The 21,962-nt window shown below is 41.2% G+C and overlaps 1 protein-coding gene across 8 annotated transcripts in view; it reads right to left on the reverse strand.

The window, feature by feature from the left end:
* The window catches only part of APBA1 (amyloid beta precursor protein binding family A member 1), a 1,810,703-nt gene extending 1,792,551 nt beyond the window's left edge, over window positions 1–18,152 (reverse strand). For all 8 annotated transcript variants that reach the window (XM_044064359.1, XM_044064355.1, XM_044064360.1 and 5 more), the window contains exon 1: window positions 18,051–18,152. The gene's annotated coding sequence lies outside the window, so the exon portion shown is untranslated. The remainder of the gene's footprint in view (window positions 1–18,050) is intronic.
* Window positions 18,153–21,962: the final 3,810 nt, after the last annotated feature.

The following is a 21,962-nucleotide window of genomic DNA, read 5'->3' on the forward strand; positions in this document are numbered from 1 at the left end:
CAACATACCAAAATAAAATTCTGGAGAGGCTGTGAGATACTGGACAACATATTTTACAACATATTTAACCCAAACATTTAGAATGCTAATAAATTACTCAGAAACGTTTACAATTAGAAACATTTACAATTAAGCCTAGAACAAGAAAATCCTTGCTCTTAGGCAATAATCTCATGACAGAAGCAGTTCAAAGGGAACATAATTACTTACTATGTCAGCTATTAACTGTGAAATGAATTACATGGCAATAGGTGACAAAGTCTCGGCTGCTTCTAAACAGTGGAATGAAACAGTTTTTTCAGAAAGAGTGAGAATTACAGTCATCAAATGCACTCAGTATCTGCACAGACAAAGTATGATTAGACCTGGAAGAGAAGTTCTTTACAGTGATCTGCACACAGTCTAAAAGGCCAGCAATGGAAAAGGGGAGGGAGCAGTTTATAATGCAATGCTACCGCAGGGACCTTAAATACATAATTATCTGTATAAATGTACATGAAAGGATTTATGACACTTGTCTGGTGGATTAAACAACTTGTTAGCAGACAGTTTGCTCAAAAACAGTTCTGCAGTCTTTTTTGGTCAAATTTGATTTGGATGAATGTCACATCTGAATGAGAGGAGTGCTGACCAAATATTGCATCTGAATGAAATCCTATCTAACAGAAAGTGATCTGCAACATACTATATAAATCAGTGACTTTAGAGTTAGTGCTCCTATTAGTACAAAGCTTTGGCTCTGATTACTATTATGGTTAGGGTCATGAGGTATGAGGGTTGCTATGTCCTGTGTGTAGGGTCTAAAACAAGGTAATATTACATATATTTTCAGAGTGTATCTTTCGATTAAATATTTTTGTGGCTTTTTAACTAGCTGAACCCCCAAGATTTACTAGTTTTGTAAATTAGCATCACAATATTAAAAACAAAAGAGAAAAGTAAAGTATTCGGCAACTATACGGAAACAGAGTAATAGAAGAGAAAGGTGTATGCATTAAAAGTGGAAGCAGTAAGAGCAAACAGACCAGCAAACACCTAAATTAATAAAATGATGCATAATTTATTTAAGAAGGGAGCCCAAACATTCTATAAGTATGCAAGGGAGGGAGAAAAGGGGTAGGGAGGCTGTGACAACTGGAATTTAATATAAAATATATAAATAAACCAACAGAAAATGTATATAATGGTGGGGAATCTATGGAAAATATAGATACCTGGAAGGGTGGCTCCAAAAAAAGGAGACAGGAAAAAGGATCTAGAAGACATATTAACCTTCATATGCGTATAATACAAAGTGAAATTCTGGTGGTGACAGCTAACAGGAAACCAGGATGCAGAATAACTGAATGAAGCTGTTTTCCAATTGCTCTGGTCCTGACGAGATTCAGTCTGAAATAATGCAGCCAGGTCTGCCGGCCATGCCATGTAGAAGAACAAAGAAAGATCAGGCTGGCTGAAAGTATGCAGTGGCGAATTATCAATATGGTAGGGGGGTTAATGGTACATGAAGAATAGAAAGAAGGGATGGGAATATATGACTCAATTTTAGAATAAGGTTGAGGGATAGGGATGAAGAAGAAAACAGAGGAGAGAGAAGGGACCAATGACGTTCTAAAAATGGAAAGAAGGAATACTAACTTATGGAAATACTCTTGCACAGAGTGGTTCAACACTGGAATGCACGGTCAAATGCATTTTTTTTCTAAATTTGCTTACTTGTGAGGGAAGGTGAAATGTACTGCATGGAAGCTTCTTTAGCCTCACCCGCTGCGCCACAATTACATGTTAAACTGACATTCCACATTCATACAACACACCAGCAAACCAAAAATTACTTTAACAAATTAAGAACCAGATCTCTAAGAAAAATGCATAATATTCTGGGAAACAGAAGATGCCTACTAACAAAAATGCTATTTCCAATCTACCTGCAGTACTGGTAGTAGACGATGACATTATGCAGTTTCAACAACATAATTAATATTCTCTCTGACTAGGAGACCTGCAGTAATTAAATAGGTCTAATTATGGAAAACGCGGGTAGGAGCATTTAAACAGCAACTGTACTGCACCTGCAATATGCCATTCAAGTAAGTTAATGTTTTACAGTAAGGACAAACTTATGCAGTGAGGAAAGGGCCTGATGAATTTAGAAAGGTATTCCAGTGTTTTTGGACCTTGAAAAGAAAGTCCATAGTTTAGTGGCTACAGAAGCATAATACGTGAATATCAGTATTAAGAGCACAGCGGTTTGTGGGTTACATCACCTGAGAAGCAAGCGACAAATACTGCACTTTGCCCACTGCACTCCAAGCCCTTCAAAACTACTGGACATGTACCAAGGAAATGACAGAACCTAAGTGAAAATTCCATGGAGAGCTGCCCAAAAAGATGGCCATGGACACACCCTTGCCATGCAGCACAGAATAAATGGGCATGTAAAGCTCTCACTCTAGAAGGGGAACAAGCAGGTGAACATTGGTGGTTCTCATTGTAATCAGGCATGGAGGAACAAAGTATATGACAAAAGAATCACTGGCAGTTCAGCAGTCGATAAGAATAATATGGCTCTTCTCTGACAAACAGTAAGGGATTTCTCCCATCTCATGGCCACACACACACCCTTTACTGTAAATACACCCATATGACTCCAAAAAGGATTGTAAATGAAAAGGTCCATTGGGTCAGTTTACTTACAGTCCCCAAATTAGGAAAAAAATAATCTGTTCAGTACTTAAAATGAGAAAAAAACAGGACGGGACTCTCATAAGTAGAGGTTCTAGAACTTCCAGTCCTTTCACAGGACACAGTCTTCTGAAAGAATTCCTGAACCTGGAGCAGAAATGGCAATGAGAACTGCTGAACTTACCAACAAATTCTTAAAGAAGGGAAGTTAACTAGTGATGTCAAAACCACCATGCTTTAACAAACCACTGGTAGATGGAAAAGCAATTTAAGAACAGAAGATGGCAGGTGTAACTCTCCTCTAACAGTGGAAGTCAGGCTCAGCTTATCCTCAGTGGTACAGAAAAAAAAAAAAAGCAGGGGGACAAGGGTCCCCCTCAAGGAAGTAAAAGTGATCTACCTGTAGGCCAGTGGGATGCAGGCCCATAAAACAGTATGAGGGGCAATGGAAAGGTCACATCATGCTGCATATCCAGATTACGAGACCACAGCAAAATTGCAGACATGGCCTCCTTATCATTTAATGGGCATAAATCATCCAAAAAAAGTAGTGAACATTTAAAGCAATCCTGCAGTCAGTCTACAACAAAAGTAGAGAAAAACATCTGGAATACAAGGGATAATCATATATTACTCTTAGCAAGTTAATATGGAAGAAAGAAGGCTTACACATAGCATGCCAAAGGTTCAGTATTAAATGTGGTCTTTTTCAATACTTTCTTAAAAAGAATAATGTAGAATGTCTGGAAGGAGACTACAGCACTGTTCAAATGACAGTTAAGCAACTGATCTGATGCAGAAGTGGCGGAATGATATTAAGGCACAATACCAGAGACGTCGAATGTGATAGTGCAAAATATCAATGTGAAATAATGCATGTGGGAAACAAGACCAGAAAAGCAGCACGTAAGTGTAAGGGAAGTACAAACACAACAACAATGAAACTAGAAAGGGGCTTTGGATTATTCATATTAATGGAGCTAAAAGCAGGAAAGGAAGCAAAGAAGGCTTTAAGGACTCTAACATGTAGGACATGACAACATCAATAAAAACAGAAGATGCTATCCACCGATCACATAACTGGGGAGATCTCACATCGGCTACTGTTTACAGGTCTGTGGACCCAATCCTTAAAATGATACTGTTTACAGGTCTGTAGACCCAATCCTTAAAATGATACTGTTTACAGGTCTGTAGACCCAATCCTTAAAATGATACTGTTTACAGGTCTGTAGACCCAAACCTTAAAATGATACTGTTTACAGGTCTGTGGACCCGATCCTTAAAATGATACTGTTTACAGGTCTGTGGACCCGATCCTTAAAATGATACTGTTTACAGGTCTGTGGACCCGATCCTTAAAATGATACTGTTTACAGGTCTGTAGACCCGATCCTTAAAATGATACTGTTTACAGGTCTGTAGACCCGATCCTTAAAATGATACTGTTTACAGGTCTGTAGACCCGATCCTTAAAATGATACTGTTTACAGGTCTGTAGACCCGATCCTTAAAATGATACTGTTTACAGGTCTGTAGACCCGATCCTTAAAATGATACTGTTTACAGGTCTGTAGACCCGATCCTTAAAATGAAAATGAGTGACTAGAGCATTTCAGCAGACAGCAACAAAACTATATTTCTTTAGCTCACAACTAGTGCATGGTCTGCATAGGAAATCACTAATCCATCCATCCATGTTCTAAACTACTTATAATGGAAAGCCTTGCTATAGTAGCAGACTGAGCAAGACCAGACTTCCCTAACCCCAGCAGTGGTCTCCATTTCCTTTCCTGGGATTGAAAAGTAATCCCAGGACAGCTAGGAAATTTAGTCCCTTCTGGGTCTTCTTCCTACTAGGTCATGCTTGGTACACCACCTGTGAGAGGCACCCAAAGTGCATCCTCAAGCGCTGCACAAATAGCCTCAACCACATCATCTCAATCATTAGCAGCAATGGCTCTACTCTGAAATGCCCTTAGATTCTTAATTATCGCATTCTGTCATGGACAGATAGCCCAATAACCATAGGAAAGGTCCTGATGTCTACCACTCATATACATCAGTTCATCCTCTCAGTTACTACCCATCATTTATGACCACAGGTGAGGGCAGGGGCACAGAATGACAAGTAAATTGTAAAAAACACATCAGCCAGGAGACTGATCCTGGCAAAATCTGGTGGGCAGAACTACCCTTTTATGCAGTTAGCAACACCACTAGACTACATTTAATATTAAAAAATTAGATACAAGGTTTGTGTTACTCACAGCTGTGACCACCACAGACCAGATATCCAAGACAGCATACCAGCAGCAGGTTTAGACACTCAGTGTAGTGTCCTTCAAGGCAGAGAATCAAATAACAAGCAAAGAAGGAAATTGCACCATATTTAAAGAAGGATTAGCGTAATTAAAAAAAACACTGGAAAATAAAAGGTCCTACCAACAGAAGAAAGTTTGACAGGAGATGCTACAAAACATAATATACATTGAAAAAACTACTCTAACTTGTCCACAGACAGTTCAAATGAATGGTTGTTTTCTGTGGCACAAATATATTATATGGAACAACTTGTTACCACTCCCACAAGAGGGGAAAACATACTGGACCTGATCATCACCAACATGGGGACTCTATGCTCCAGACCAGAAGTGTATCCCCTCACTGGTAAGATCAGACCATAAACTAATCTCACTGGATATTCACATCCCGACCCCACCTCCTGCCCAGAAAACCACAGTGAAAAACTTCTCTAAAGCAAATTTCACACTCCTCAAAACCGAGGTGGAATCCTTCAAAGCCCCCGGGCCTGTGGAAAATACGGCCCAGACCGCAGAATCCTTTATAAATGCATTCTATGAACAACTTCAGGAATGCATGGATCATGCAATCCCAAATAAAACCAAGACCCAATCCTCCAAAGGCAGACGTCCTGTCTAGTGGACCCCAGCCATAAACAAACTATACAATAGAAGGAGGAAGCTACTAAATGATAGAGCAAAATCCCAAAAAGGGAAGGAATCTCTGATCAGTATTAGCAAAAAACTACGGGCACTCATAAAATCGTCTAAGGCCAGCTTCGAGAGAAAAACTGCACAGGACACTAAGGATAATCACAAGGCTTTCTTTAGTTATGCTAGGAACCTGGGTGGGAATTCCCAGATATGCTCAGAATTAGTCCAAAATGACAAAAAATACACCGAACCCACAGACATTGCCAATATCCTAGCTGACAGGTTCAGCGCAAACTTCTCCCCCCTCTCCCCACCAAAAGGGCAAATATCTATCCCAGCAGAGTGCTGCCCCCCCTGACATCTCAGATGCTCAGGTAAGAGCCGCCCTCTTCAAAGCAAAAAAACACAGCATCAATGGGACCAGATGGTGTCCCGGGCTGCGTCCTACATGAACTCCAAGAAGAGCTAAACCCAAACATAAAACTACTGTTCAATCTCAGCCTTACTACAGGATATGTACCCAAAGAGTGGCGTACAGCAACAGTGGTCCCTCTCCACAAAGGTGGTGCCTCAACGGATTCTGGAAACTATCGCCCCATAAGCCTGACTAGCTTGGTCTGCAAAGCTATGGAAAGGATCATCGTGGACCTCATAAATAAAGATATTGGGGACCTACAGACACTGGATCCTACCCAGTTCGGCTTTGTTAAGGGCAGATCCTGCCTCTTAAACCTGGTTGATTTCTTTGAAACAGTCACCAAGGCCATTGATGAGGGGAAGGTGGTCCACACAGCCTACCTGGACCTCGCAAAAGCCTTCGATACAATACCCCACTCGGGCATTATAGATAAGCTCACCAGCTTAAATATAAACCCCTATGTCACTAGATGGGTTGCAAACTGGCTAAAGGACAGAAGCCACATGGTTAGAATTGCTGGAGCCATGTCAGACTCCAAACCAGTTAAAAGTGGCGTCCCACAAGGCTCAGTCCTGGGACCTCTCTTGTTCGGTATATATTTCTCGGAGGTACAGGCCAACACGGAAGGACTGTGGCTGACCAAGTTCGCAGATGACTGCAAACTGGGTGCCATAATCGACTCTCTAGCCGACACAAGCATCCTCCAAAAGGGCCTCATAGAAACAGACAACTGGTGCCAGAGCCATGGCCTCAAGCTAAACGCCAAAAAGTGTATAGTCATCCCCTTTGGCAAAAACAAAGTGCCCACAAATTACCACATAGGTGGTAATCCATTAAGTACAGAAGAAGTAACTGGGGACCTGGGGACCCAAGTTGATAGCAGTCTCTCATTTGACAACCACGTGGCCAAAGTGGTTAGAAAAACATTTTATATAGCCCACCTAATCATGAAGGGATTCACATCTAGATCAGGGGAGATCATTGTGCCTCTTTACTCATCCCTCATCAGGCCCATAATTGAGTACAATGCCCCTTTTGGGATGTACCTTACCAGACACCTGCAGCAACTGGAAAGACCCCAAAAGTACCTCACCAAGAGGATCAAAGGGCTCAAACACATGCCATATGTTGCCCGGTTAAAGAAACTCCAGCTCTACTCAGTGGCATACCGCCTGTTCAGGGGCGATCTGTGCCTGACGTATAAAGCCATGTCCAACCTGGAATTAATGGACATGCTGCACCTCAGAAAATCCAAATCCCATCGAGCTACGCTCGAGACTTGAACCTCAGCACTGAAATAAATAGGACATGCTGGAGGGACAGATTCATAACCCAGAGGCTCCCTTCACTCTGGAATAAAATCCCAGTCCAGGTTAGGCAGAGTCCCTCACTGACTCTCTTCAAGAGGAATCTTGATGAGTGGATGGGAGATCGTAGGTTTAACCCGGGTATCCCTTCTGTGTCACTGTTAGACAGAGGCACAGTATACTTACCTCGAAAAAGGGCATAGCAAAATTAATTTAAAATGGGTGGCGAAAGCCAAACACATTCTGGCTAGGCTTATAAATGCCCTAGGGCAGATAGGTGCATACTAGGCTATTAGTATGCAACATTTACTCTACCTAAAACATTCTTTAGTAACAGACGCTTTTTCTTCAGAGTTTTCATTTTCTTTGTGCTTTAACTGAAGCACACAAAATGGTAGCACACATATTTTTCTGTTATCTTCACATGAACATTCAATGTTATCAATTAACATAAAAATATTAAATAACTAGAAAGAAGATTTTCAAAAATAAAAAAAAACACCTGAGAAAAATGAAACTAAAAAAAAAATACTGAAAAATAAATTCCCTTGGAAACAATGCAAAACTAGAAAAAAGTAATGATGCACTGGATCATATTACAAAAAGAACAATAAATATGGAATATCTTTAAAATTCTAGCATATCAAGCACTACTACTTAACAAGCAAGTATGTTACTGACTAATAGTACAGAAGACAAGCAAGGCTGAAGTCACAGGTCTTGATGTATTATTGTTAACCACTGTCAAGAACCCAGGCCAAAAGATAACACACAACTGTCTGTTGTACCTGTGGATAGACATGAAAAGAACAAATGCTAATGAAAACAAAATAACAGTAATACATTTAAAAGTACAGTTATGGAAAGTCTTACCATAACGGTGTCTTTGCCTTCACCGCTGCAGTATTGCTTACTAATGGGATTCCCTGCCGTGAAGACCTCCATCTGACCAGTTTACAAAAGTCTACCGTTGCTTTAAGGTACGCTGAATGTCACCTGTGCACTCCCTGCGTAAGGTGGGGCATAAAGGTGACGTTCATGCGTACCATCCTCAGAAAAGATTGCACCAGTAGGAACAGCAGTCCAAGGAAAACCAGGGAGAATCTGCACAGTCAGGAAGGGTAAAAGACCATGGGAATGGAGGGAGGGAGTGAATATTGCAGTGACGAAGGCAAGGACATCTACTGTTATGGTAAGATTTTACACAATTGTACTCTGTCCTTACATTCACATTCATATTGTGTGGTAAATGTATGCACAGAAGTCCAGGTAGCAGCTTCAAGAACGGAATTAGCATCTAAGCCTTTGAAAAAAGCACTAGAAGAAGCCACAGCTCTAGTGGAATGAGCCTTTATAGAAGAAAGGCTCTCACCATGAAAAGTGTAACAAAAGAAGTTTTGTGCCCACTGAGTGGCGCAGAGCTACAGTTATCCCACTCCACAAGGGGGGATCCACCTTGGATCCCAGAAACTACCATCCCATCAGTCTGACGAGCCTCATCTGAAAGGCCATGGAGCGTATTATCATGGAACTTATAAACAAAGACATTGGCAACCTTCAAACACTGGACCCCACCCAGTTTGGGTTCGTGAAGGGCCGATCTTGTCTCCTGAACCTGACTGACTTCTTCGAGTCAGTCTCCAGAGCCATGGACAAGGGTATCTAGACCTGTCAAGGCCTTTGATACCATCCCCCACTCTGGAATCATAGATAAACTTACTAAGCTGGGCATTAATCCCTACGTCACCCAATGGGTTGCTAACTGGCTTACTGATAAAACCCACACTGTAAAAGAAGCAGACTCCAAATCCAGCTCCAGACAAGTGGAGTACGTCAGGTTTCAGTCCTGGGACCGCTCTTGTTTGGCATCTACTTCTCTGAAGTACAGGCCAACACTAAGGGACTCTGGCTAACAAAGTTCGCAGATGACTGCAAACTGGGAGGCATTATTGAATCCCCAAGTGATGTGGATACTCTACAAAAGGGCCTTACAGAAACAGATGCTTGGTGCCAGAGCCATGGGCTCAAGCTCAATGCCAAGAAATGTATAGTTATCCCCTTTGGGAAAAAACATGTACCCGTGAATTACCATATAGGTGGCAGTACACTAAACACCGAAAGTGTGATAAGAGACTTAGGGACACAGGTGGACAGTGGTTTCACCTTCGATAACCACATCGCCACAACAGTCAGGAAATCCTTCTATGTGGCACACCTCATCACTAAGGGCTTTTCATCCAGAAAAAAGGAGGTCATTGTCCCGCTGTACTCATCCCTCATTAGACCCATTATAGAATACAACGCCCCGTTTGGTATGTACCTCTCAAGACATCTGCAACAACTGGAAAGGCCGCAGAAATACCTCACTAAAAGAATCACATGCCTAAAGCAGATGCCCTATGCTGACCACCTTAAAAAACTCCAGCTATACTCTGTTGCATATAGTCTACTCAGAGGCGATCTCTGCTTAACATACAAGGCCATGTCAAACCCAGAGCTGTTGGACATGCTACACCTAAAGAAATCCCAATCCCTCAGAGCCACATGCTCCAGGGATCTAAACCGTGTCATCACAATGAACAAAACATGCTGGAGGGATAGGTTCCTGACCCAGAGACTCCCCAGACTCTGGAACAGATTGCCCATACATGTCAAGCAGAGTGCCTCTTTGGCCCTCTTCAAAAGGAACCTTGACGATTGGATGGTAGAAAGGAAATTCACCCCGGGGATCATGTCAGTCGCCCTGCTAGACAGGGGTCCAGGGAAGTAAATAGTGTGGGAAGAAATAACAAGGGAATTGTTATGGCTAGGCTTGTACAGGCCCTAGGGCCGATAGCCTAGTACCAACCTATGAAAAGGAAATAGCCTTTGAAATCCAAATGGAAAAAGTTTGCTTGGAAACAACCAAACCTAAAGACTTAGGATGAAAGGAAACAAATAACTGCTCATACTTTCTAATAGCTTTAGTTTTATCCAAATAAAATCTGAGCTGTCTATGCACATCTAAGGTATGCAGCACCCTCTCACTGTCAGATTGCGGAGAGGGGAAAAGAAGTAGGCAAATTAATAGACTGATTAAGTGACAACTCATTAACCATCTTGGGCATGTAAGAATGATTAGTATGCAAGGACACCCTGTCCTCATGAAATATCAAAAAAGGTGGCTTCCAACTCAGACATCCGTCTGGCAAAAGTAAGAGCTAACAAAAGAACTGTCTTCCAAGAACAATGTTGCATGGAAGCTGAAACAGCAGAGTCAAAAGGAGCCTGAGTCAATTTTTCCAGAACAAAATTAAGATTCCAGGGAGGAGAAACAGGCTTCCTGGGAGGTCTAATATTTAGGACGCCTTGAAGAAATTGCTTAGCCTCAAATCTAGAAGTTAATATGGGAATCAAAGGCCGGCAAGTAGAAAGAACTGATAAGTGGACCTTAATAGAAGAATAGGCCAAACCAGCACTGAGCAACTCACACAAATAAGAAAGAACCAAAGGAACATCCACAGAAAGTGGGTCCTGGTCACATGAAAGACACCAAATAGAAAACCTCTTCCATTTAGATAAGTAAGATTCTCTAGTAGTAGGTTTCCTGACCTCCTGCAGGACCCTAAGCAAGTCCTCAGAAAAAAGGTGTCTATGAGGAATCAAAACCCTATCACCCACAGTGTCAGTTGAAGCGTGGACAGGTGGGGATGGATGAGAGACCCCTCGTCTTGTGTGAGGAGATCCACCCTGTGAGGTAGCTTGTGATGACTGCCCCTGGCTAAATGCAGAAGTAGAGGGAACCAGTGCTGTTGTGGCTAAAAGGGAGTCACCAACAAAATTTTGGCAGCATCCTGTTGAATCTTGAACATGACTCTTAGAATGAGAGGAAGGAGAGGGAATGCATAAAGAAACATCCCCTTCCAAGAAAATGAGAGGGCACCCACCTTCTATACCAGAGGACCTGGGAATCTGGCACAAAACAGAGGAAGTTGTCTGTTCAGAGGGGAGGCAAAGAGATCTACTTGAGGAGTACCCCACTGGTGAACAATGTCCAGAAACACATCCCTGTGAAGGATCCATTCATGGGATTGAGTGAAGGACCTGCTCAGACTATCTGTCACAACGTTCCGATCTGAATGAATGTAAACTGCCTGAACAGTCACAAGATACTGGATAGCCAGATCCCATACCAGAAGTGCCAGCCGGCAAAGATGGTAGATCTTGTACCCCCCTGTTTGTTGATATACCACATGACTGTGGTATTGTCCTTGAATACCTTGAGAGGCCCTGCAGAGAAGAGAGGATGAAAGGCCTGAACAGCCAGCAGAAGAGCTCTCATCTCTTTGATATTGATATGCCCCTTCCACTGACGAGGCAACCACACTCCTTGAACCTTCAGGGAGCCAAATGTTGCTCCCCATCCCACATCTGAAGCATCTGTGAACAGATCCTGAGAGGGAATCGGAGGCTGAAAAGGGAGCACTGGATTTAGAGACAACTGCTGAATCCACCACAAAAGTTCTTTCTTGAGACACAGGAGAAAAGGAACAGAAAAGTCTAGAGGATGTGCATGCTGAAGCCACACCAACTTCAGAAACCACTGGAACTTCCTCATGTGGAGTTTGGCCAGAGGAAGCATCAGAATGGTAGAAGCCATGAACCCCGGTGCTCTCAGAAACACCCTGGCTGAAATGGAGGCCAGGGGAAGAAGAATTTGAAAGAAAGAAATGAGAGTCAATGCCTTTGGAGGAGGCAAGGATGCCAGCATTGGCACCATTTGAAACCTGCAACCCAGAAAGACATGACCCTGAGAAGGAGTCAGGGAAGACTTGTTGAAGTTTATTGTGAACCCCAGGCTCTTAGAAATGGTAAAATGAAGACTGTGCAAAAGGACATCTGGAGAAGACGTCTGAATCAGCAGGTTATCCATTAAGGAAAGATGTGGATCCCTTAAAGTCTGCAAAAGGCAATCACAGGAGCGAAGCATTTGGTGAACACCCTTGGAGCAGTAGAAAAGCCAAAGTGCAAAGGACAGAACTGAAAATGCCAGGAAGCAACAGAGAAATGCAAAAATCTCCTGAAAAGAGGATGGATCAGAATATGGAGATAAGCATCCTTGAGGTCCAGAGACGCCAGAAAGGCCTGAGGGAGCAGGAGAGGAAAAAGGGACTGAAGGGACAGCATCCAAAAGGAAGGCACCTACAAAAAGGTGTTCAGATGGGAGAGGTCTAGAATAGGTCTCCAAGTACCTTCTTTTCTAGGCACTAGAAATATTCTTGAATAAAACCCTTTTGCACTTTGGGACACAGGCACTTCTTGAATAGTTTTGAGACAAGAGGTCCGAAGAACCTCTGGGAAAAAAGGAAGCTGTTCCTGAGGAGGCTGAGGAATGCCCATAAAAGGAGGGCTGGAAATCCAGACCATGAAGTACCCCTGATGAATGACTGACAAAACCCAAGAATCCTGGGTGATCTGGAGCCAAACAGGAAGAGAAAGGCAAAGAGACAGAGAAATGTGGCTGGGAATGGGTGGATAGTCAGACAGCACCTGGTTTGTCAGGAAAGGAAGGCTTAAGAATCCCTGCAGTCTGAGTGGCCTTAGTAGGAGGAGTCCATTTACTACCATTTTTACCTTTAAAAGGAGGGTGAGACTGCCTATGAACAAAGGCTGGCTTAGAAGGGTACTTCCGTTGAAACACAGGCACAGGAGAAACAAAGACATGCTTAAGCTCCTGTAAAGCCTTCCCCTTGTCCTGAGGAGACTTAAATAAACCAGCAGCCACTTCACCAAACAAAAGAGTAATATTCAGAGGAGCATCCATCAACCTAGCATTAATATCATCAGCCAAAGGTTGAAGCCGAAGCCATGAACATCTCCTCAGAACCAAATCGGAAGCAGCAGCCCTTGAAGAGGCATTTCCTGCATCATAACTACATTTGATAGAATGACAAACTACCTGAGAGGAAGGCCCAAGCAAGGAAAGAGCAGAAGATTTACCCTCAGAGTCTGGAAGATCAGAAAGAACCTGACAGCCCTGAGAAAGAAGAGCCAAGACATACCTAGAGTCATGGGTCTGATAATTAATGGCCCTAAAAGCTAAGGTAGATGAAGTAAAAACTTTCTTACTCAGCCTAGCCATGGTCCCAGTAACATGGACGAATTAAGCAACTGAGATGGCTTATCAGAGGCTACAGACACCACAGTGGGGTCAGCAGCAGGACATTTAAACAAAAAGGAACAATCCCCACGCACCCTACAAAAACCTATCAGACTTCCTGGGAGCAGGGGGCAGAGAATCCGGCGCTTTAGAGGCAGTGGAGAAAACATCCAATAAAGCAGGCAAGACATGAGGAATGGCCGCAGGTTTAGGAGAGTCCATCTGCAGTAACTCACAGTACCTCTTATGGATATTCAAAAGCTGGGCACAATCCCACTTAAAAAGTCCATCATCCTAGAGATTGCGTCCCCACAGGAAATTTTATCAGAGGAATTATCCAGAGTATGAGAATCCTCCTCCTCAGACCCATAGTCTAAAGGAGAAGGAATCTGGGCAGAATAAGCAAGGGAGTCATCATGAGAATCCACCTCAAAAGAATGCAATTCTCTGGGCCTTTTAGGGGAAGAGGCGGACCAATGTGCAGCAGGAACTGAAACCCCTTGAGGAGGCCGCAACAACAGTAAAGCATTAAATAACCCCTGAATAAATGGCTACACTCACTTTGTGGATCCCTAGGAGCAGAAGAAACATTGTTAGTTTTCTGTTTCTTTTTTAAAGGGACAGCCATCCTGGAAACCTGAGAAGGCCCAGACTCAAGACGGTATTCCACAACTGCAGTAGGAACCTCTTCCCTAAAGAGAAACTGTGGAACCCCACTAAACCCCTCGGAAACAGTCAACCGTGGTTCCCTCTGAACGCCCAAAACGGAAGCCTGCAAAGCCTCGTCGGACATGCTGCCTGCCAGATCCTCACTGGCCTCCAACCTAGATGTGTTAGAAGAATCTGACAAAACAACAAGGTGAGCCTCAGGGTGCATAATGACCTCAGGAGAAACTCCCAGCAGAGGAAGAGTCTAGTCTAACCTTATGCACTTTCTTCTTCCCAGATGGCTGACCCTCGGAGCAAGAAGTTCCATCCATAATACCCGCAGCATGAAGCTTAATTCGCTGGTTCTCAAGGTACAAAGAAAGGGAAGAAGGCCGACTACGAAGAGTTTTGGGGACAAAAAGCCTGACAAACTGAACAAGACGTACAGTCATGAGCAGCACCAAGGCAGTCTTTATGGGGAATCAGTCTCCACACTGGCATTTACCCTTCCTCGATGACATTAACCCCAAACAGCACTAAGCAAACAGAAAAAGTAACCAAAACCCAACTGGGTACTTATCTGCAACTGTGAAGACTTCAGCAAACAGGAGTCAGCACAGAAAAGCCAATAAACAGAAAAACGAATGTATGCAACAGACTGGCAGTTAAAACAGAATCTGGACTAGCGGCAAAGAAGTTCTGGGGATGGCATGCCTGAACGTCACCTTTATGCCCTATGTTATGCAAGGCATGCACAGGTGACATTCAGCATATCTTAAAGCAGTGGTAGACTTTTGTAAACTGGCTGGACGGAGGGCTTCATGGCAGGGAATCCCATTAGTAAGGAATACTGCAGTGCTGAATGTAAGAACATCAACTGTAGCAGTGTTTACATAATACCCAAGTCACTTAAACTACCAATATAAATTATTTCAATTACGCAATATAGCTGCTGGTTGTTATCACAAGAAAGATAGTGTATATGACTATGGCATTAAAGAATCAAGTTTGACAGGGTCACAAATGCGTAGTCCAGATTTTGCAATAGAAGACATGCAGATGAGGTTTATAAATTTCTTTCAGATTTTAGTGACCTCTACAAAAAGTATAACCTTATTCCCTGCAACAGTGGAAGTACAGCACTGAAAACTAGATCATAAGCAAAGAGAAAGCTAATAAGACAAGACATTGCAGACACTGATTGGTTATCAATTTCTACTCTTTTAGCAACACTACATACTACACATTTTTCTATAGAAACAAACATTCACATTTTTTCAGTGAGCAAGCCACAAAATAAGAGATGTTTGAATGGAAGACTACTTTGATTTCTAGCATTCAAGTGTAAGACAAAACCACTCTGCCCCATGATTACAAAGTGCAGGAAAATTTATACTTGCATTTGACTGCCACGCTGCAATTCATGATCAAAGCATGGCTCATCCGTGTGTTTTCAGTATATTTTCTTATCAACACCATGGCTCTTTACAAAAGCATGCAAAGTTTAAACTGATTTGTTACTTTGTCAGGAATAAATAAAACTACACTTGCCAGCTTCTAGAATGCACTGTGAAAGAAAAAAAAAACTCACAGCCCCCTACATCACAGCTCTCAACCTCTTAGCACAAAAAAATCTGGACAAAGTCAAAAATAATGGGAGGACAAAGCCCCAAAGATAGAGACAAATAAAAAAATGCTCTTATAAACTTAAAAAGTTACTAGAATAAAAGGTTTTGTATTATAATGCATTTTCTGAAGGATATAAAGCATGAAACTCAAATCTCTGTCATTATTTAGTGAATTCAGTCCTCACTGATTTGCCACAAAAATTCAGAAAACCACAAAGCTTGTGAGGAACAGACCAAAATTATTAGGCAAAAATCTGGACATTCTGCAAAAATCTGAGGTATGCCCTACATATATTCTACACGATGCTTAATATTTTGCAGTGTAACTATTGTCAAGAGCTGCTGCATTCCTGAAACTTTGAAAAAAATAAAAAAGATTGCATAATTAAAAAAAAACGACCCGTGGTGATATTAGAATATAAAAAAAGGGACACAAAAAGTATCAATCTTATTTATCACCTTTAACTTCAAATCAGAAATAAGCATAATGAGACTGTGAGTGTTTTATATGTAAGTTCCAGCAGCCCAACTGCAATATATAAAACCAAACACCAAATGATCAAACCCCCCCCCCCCCACACACACACACAAAACACGGCTGTCAACTCTCTCTCATTTTGCCTCATATTTTTGCCCTTTCCACTGTCCAATTTTGGCAGATTTTAGCACTGTTTCACATAAAATTTGTGGTTTTCTGACAATACGTTGAAGACTGACCACTAAATAATGATGAACATTTCGATTTCAGACTTTATACCATGCGTACTGATGCAAAACCTATTTTTCTAGCAACCTTTTGTAAATGAAAAGTTTAAAACTTATCCCTGATTTTGGGCTTATGACAGTCCCACTTAAGTTTTCTTTAGAGAATGCATATTAATGCAATATCTTATAAGCTTTCTAAACAAATTACAGTCATATTTAAAAACTGTCCCTGATTTTGGGCCTGTGTCCTTATTTATATTTATTTACTTATTTTTGGCTTTGTCCTTAATTCTTTAGGAAAGCAGTTGAAAGATGTCACACACAAACTCACATTAAAGTATAAGTGTGTGTATATATATATATATATATATATATATATATATATATATATATATATATACACATACACATATATCCACACATACATACAATTATGATTGGCTACATGTACAGTTCCATTGAAATATGTTAGCCATCGCACACACCACTGATAAACACAAGGCGCTCTGCATGCGTTCTACACAGCATCGTGGGACAGATCACAGAATGTCTCACCTTTATTAAGAAATGTAATCCATATTTAACTATGTAATATTTACCCAACTGAAAAAGATACCCAATATGTCTACAGTAGACAACATAAGTGAATATAAAACTACCAACTAATTTAGAAAAACAAAATATTATCAATACGTATTTCCTCACAGCTTTAATGTATAAATATTACTGCACACACCTATACTTGCAGCTGAAGCACTAGCATAACAGTCAACAAACCTTTCTGCAAGGGCCTATGACTCTGCTGCGCGTGCGCAGAACACCTTACTGTTCCGCTAGTGGACAGTGACTACCCGGCACATGAAGTAGCAGTGGTACAGGAGGGAGCAAACGCAATGACAAACCTGACAACGACATCAGTACGTGTCACTGATTTTTTTCAATGACTGCACACCAACGCTAATGCATACCGTTCACTGTGCTCTACACCCTGTGTAATCTACGTTATATATTTACATAGCATTTTGATGATATGCATATTGTACATTGGCTGCTTTTTCAATGCTTAAATACAATGACAGTATGAATGCATCCGCAGGTACACCAAAGCATCTTCATACCAAGTGCTTCAGTCATTTCTAAAGTAAGCACGGATAAGCAAGTCTTCCTTTTCCTAGACTAAACTCTTAGACGCCTGTTTTACCTTCCTGCCAAAGCGATCAAAAATCAGACAAGTTTCACTGACAACACTCTCATTATTTAATGGTGGAACAGATGCACCTGTTAAAAGTAACATACTACTCCTTGTCAGTGTACAGCAAGCAACGCATCATCACAGGTTCTTCTTTAAATGATGCTGCAGTCGCTGCACCCCTTCTTTTCTAGCAAGGCCCGCTCGTGCACATCCTGAGTGGACTGTGGAAGGCTGTGGGAGAGCTGATTCCCTGGCAAATCACTCCCTCCCTCCTACCGACTGCATCAGCAGCTGGCATTCCTGCTTCATGCGTACAGATGATTATGACTTAGTACGACAGTCACTGAAACATCCGGGATGTGAATCCCTACCTTTCTGTCTCTATCAGTGTGCAAGAAGGTAGCCCTCCACAAAAGCCCCCTGCGAAAGCTCCACCATCTTCCTCTTTTGAGCTCTTCCCACTGCTGCCAGTCGCGTTGGTGCAAAGCCTTGGGCTCCGCCCCCCACGAACTGACATCACAATAGAGCTAGGCTAGTCTATACACGCCCTTCCCCGGCAGCAGTGCCTCTGCTGTCAGACTGATAGTCTCCTGCCGCGTTCTACCTGTAATAACAGGGACAAGGTAGCGCTAACCTCTAGCACTTAATTCTTAGAAAGTTCCCACTCGGGCGATACGTATATACATTTCTTGTTCGCACGCAGTGTGGCTTTACAAACTTTCTGTGCGTTCAATTATTTCCATTGTGCGTGGATGATCCTGCGGCTTGTAACTGCTTAGCCCTCGTTTTCACTGTATTTTGACACCTACCAACATTCATCTGGTTGCCTGGTTGTGATTCAGCTATCCGTGACTTAGAAACAGTATTTTGTAACAGAAGGAATATTGTATTTAAGAAGAAGTAGTAGTTTGAAAATCAGGGACAGTTGCGAAGTATGGTTGTGGACATTATGTAGACACTGCACTGTACGACATTATTATTTTTGTTGCTTTCTTAGTTATCGTGAACGTGTTTTACCTGTAGTTCTGGTGTCTGGATGGGTATTCCTTTCAACTGTCCAGATTTTTGCAGAATGTCCAGAATTTCCTCAATTTTTTTTTAGTTTCTGGCAAATCATTGGGATAATTTGAGGAGTGAAATCAGTAAATAATATCATACATTTGAATTTCAGACTTCATATCCTTTAGAAAATCCCGTAACGTACTCTTATTCTAGCAGCTTTCTAAGCTTATAAGCACAATATTTAAAATCTGTCGATATTTCTGAGCTTTGTTACTCCTATTACGTCAGGCTTTGTCCAGATTTCGTGGGCTAAGAGGTTGAGAGGTACGATGGGCACTGTTGATATAAGTGACGTGAGGAAGTTACCCTGTCCAGGCAGTCCATCCAGGTTATCTTATTATTCGCAACTACATTTTCAGCGGCAATAGCGGTTGCCTAAAGATCCTGAAATATGATCTTTACTGTAGTACAAATGTGGTATAATGTTTGTCCTTGTAGTATAACAGTTTTTCATGTACTGATAAGAAGAATATTTCCAAAAGATAGTGCTCGTGTTTCGTTTTACACTTAACTGACAGCATTTCTGTTATTTGCTGCTGCTGGCCGTATCTTTCTCGTGGCATTGGCAATCAATGTTGTCCATGTACTAATACCAACGAATGACCAAAGCACATCATGACAGCATTAATGAAGTAATTGCTCATTGTAGTACAATGTGTATTTATCACACTATGCCCCTTTCAAACAGTCAAACACATTAGTACTTCCAGCTGTCTGATATAAAGACGACCACGCCATCAGCTGCCAATATCACCCACCCGCAGAATTTCCAGCCATTAACAATACAATGGTTCTTTCCACACCGCTTACAACAACTATGGTTACAAATAAACAAGTGTAGGTAAAAGCAAATTGTTAGTGTCTGTGTCTTACTTCTGTGAATCAAGAATGGCTAAAAATAAGCAAGTGTAGCTACAATTCATAAGTGTCTGTCTTTTACTTCTGTGAAGAATTCCTTGGACAAATTAAAAAATCTATCCAAACGATAGTACGACAGTAACCATGCAGAATACCGTGCATACAGACTCCTTTTCAAACTCATAAAAGCAATGTGAAGGTTTTGGGCAGCACTACACATTTACAAAAAACAGTTTTAATTTTTTCATCCACTCCTAACCGTGGTGGTATGCGCAATTCGCAACCGCGAAAATCTGGTTGCTGTAATAGGAAAGTACCTTTTTTTTTCAAAAGTAATGGGCAGCACTGCTAATAAGGCTACCACCTGTTCAGAAATCCATCGCTGGACACTTTTTTACAGAAATGTGTGCTTATACAGGACATAAGTGTACACTTTAATGCTAAAGTTATGATTCGCTGTTGTAGAGTTTTAGTTGTCTCTGCTATTTCATGTCATGTTTTTTTTCATTTACAGAATCATAGTTTTATGTAACATCCATAGGAAAGTTAGATGCGGGATTTTTGCCATTTCCATGATTATTTCGCAGAACACAAGTGCCTATCTTGGGTCTGTCTTGTGAAAACTGGGGAAAGGCATGCGGTAATCCTAGGATAACAACAAAATGATTTTGCCAAAGTCATGTCACTGGTCTGTGTACTTGGTCACATATTTTCTTAAACACCCTCATTGGCTGGGATACTCCAGACTTCACTGTCAGCAGTACTGTTAGCCATATTATCTAGCCTTTGAACTTATCAGCCACAGCTCTCTGGAACACTTCCAGAAGTCTTTAGATTCCAGATGATAACTTCAGAAACCTCTATGGCAAGAGGTGTACTGAGTATGCACATTAATGGAGCTAGTATCATCTAGGTTAATTTTTTCAGAATCTTTGGTTAGAATCAATTCCAAATCAAGTTCTGATACATAAATTTGACTAAGCATTGTTGTTACTACCACTACTGCTATTTTAAGTAAACAATGCTCCTCCTTCGTACCACTTATTTAAGACTTGAGGATTTATACATACCCTTAACATGTCTTTTTGCCCCTTTTACTACACTATTCATCTATTCAATTAGTTCTGATGTTTCACTATGACTCCCACAATTTCCATGTGCTTTAATTCTTGCTCATTTCTAGCTCTGAGCATAATACAATCTCTTCTTGAAGCATGAATTGTGGGAGTACCTCTCACCTTCTTAACTCTAGAAGTCTGGACAAAGCCTAAAATAATAGGGGACAAAGGCCCAAAAATAGGGCTAGATTTTAAATATTGTTCCTATAAACTTAAAAAGTTTATAGAATTAGGGTTTATGTTATATATTTTCTGAAGGATATGAAGTCTGAAACTCAAACATATGCCATTATTTAATAACTTCAGTCCTCAGAGATTTATCAGAAAACCACAAATTTTATGAGGAACAGTCCAAAAAAGCAAAAATCTGGACAGTTGAGAGGTATGATTATGGGTATTGCCTTAAGGGAATTTTTAATATGATATTACTCTTATAGACAACACAAACCTTAGAACAATGTTGAATTTTTTATGCAAATTGGCATCAGTACCCTGTAATGCATATTCAGGCTTCTGTTCATTATTTTTCTGTACTAGTAGAGAAGTATTAATCAGACAAACCTTTTTATTATTTCTGATTGCCACACCAGCACTATTACCATTAAGAACATTCATTTTTGCAATTACATCATGCACCCTGTTATCAGAAATAGTAACTGACACTGCAGAAGCTGAATTACTGCTTAAAAATTGCTTGCTGAATCCCTCTGCAAATATTCTTTTATCTACTTTTGAGAAGAACAACTAAATATGCACGTAACCTAATTCTACTCCTTATGCCTTCACAAGACTATCAAATTCCCTCTTCTAATCTATTGTTGTAGGGTTGTTATTTTGTCAGTAAACTGTTATTCTGCAATTGTACAGCATAGTTTCCTTTAATTATGCAAGACTCTTCACAAGCACTCAACTCCAAAATATCTTGTTGCTTTAACTGAACTTAAAATGGCACTACTTCAGACAACAGTTAGTATTTCTTACCTTTGCACATACAGTCTAGCCAAACTGGACCTAAAGGATTACTGAGAGAAATTCTAAAATAAACAGACTTGACTAGTTTGCTGCTAATGTTCAGTTCAGTACCATGATGTGCATGTAGGTTAGACAGAATATTGCATTCAGCTTTCATATCTAAACTAAACACTACAGATATGTTTTTAATCACAGCTTTTTGTCCAGCACAGATCCGTGCTATGATTATCAGGTTAAAAAGCATTCACTCTGTCATGACTGCAGCCGTTAGTA

Source organism: Protopterus annectens, chromosome 2.part2 (genome assembly GCF_019279795.1).
Source record: "Protopterus annectens isolate FY-2018-M chromosome 2.part2, PAN1.0, whole genome shotgun sequence".
NCBI classification, from domain to species: Eukaryota; Metazoa; Chordata; order Ceratodontiformes; family Protopteridae; genus Protopterus; species Protopterus annectens.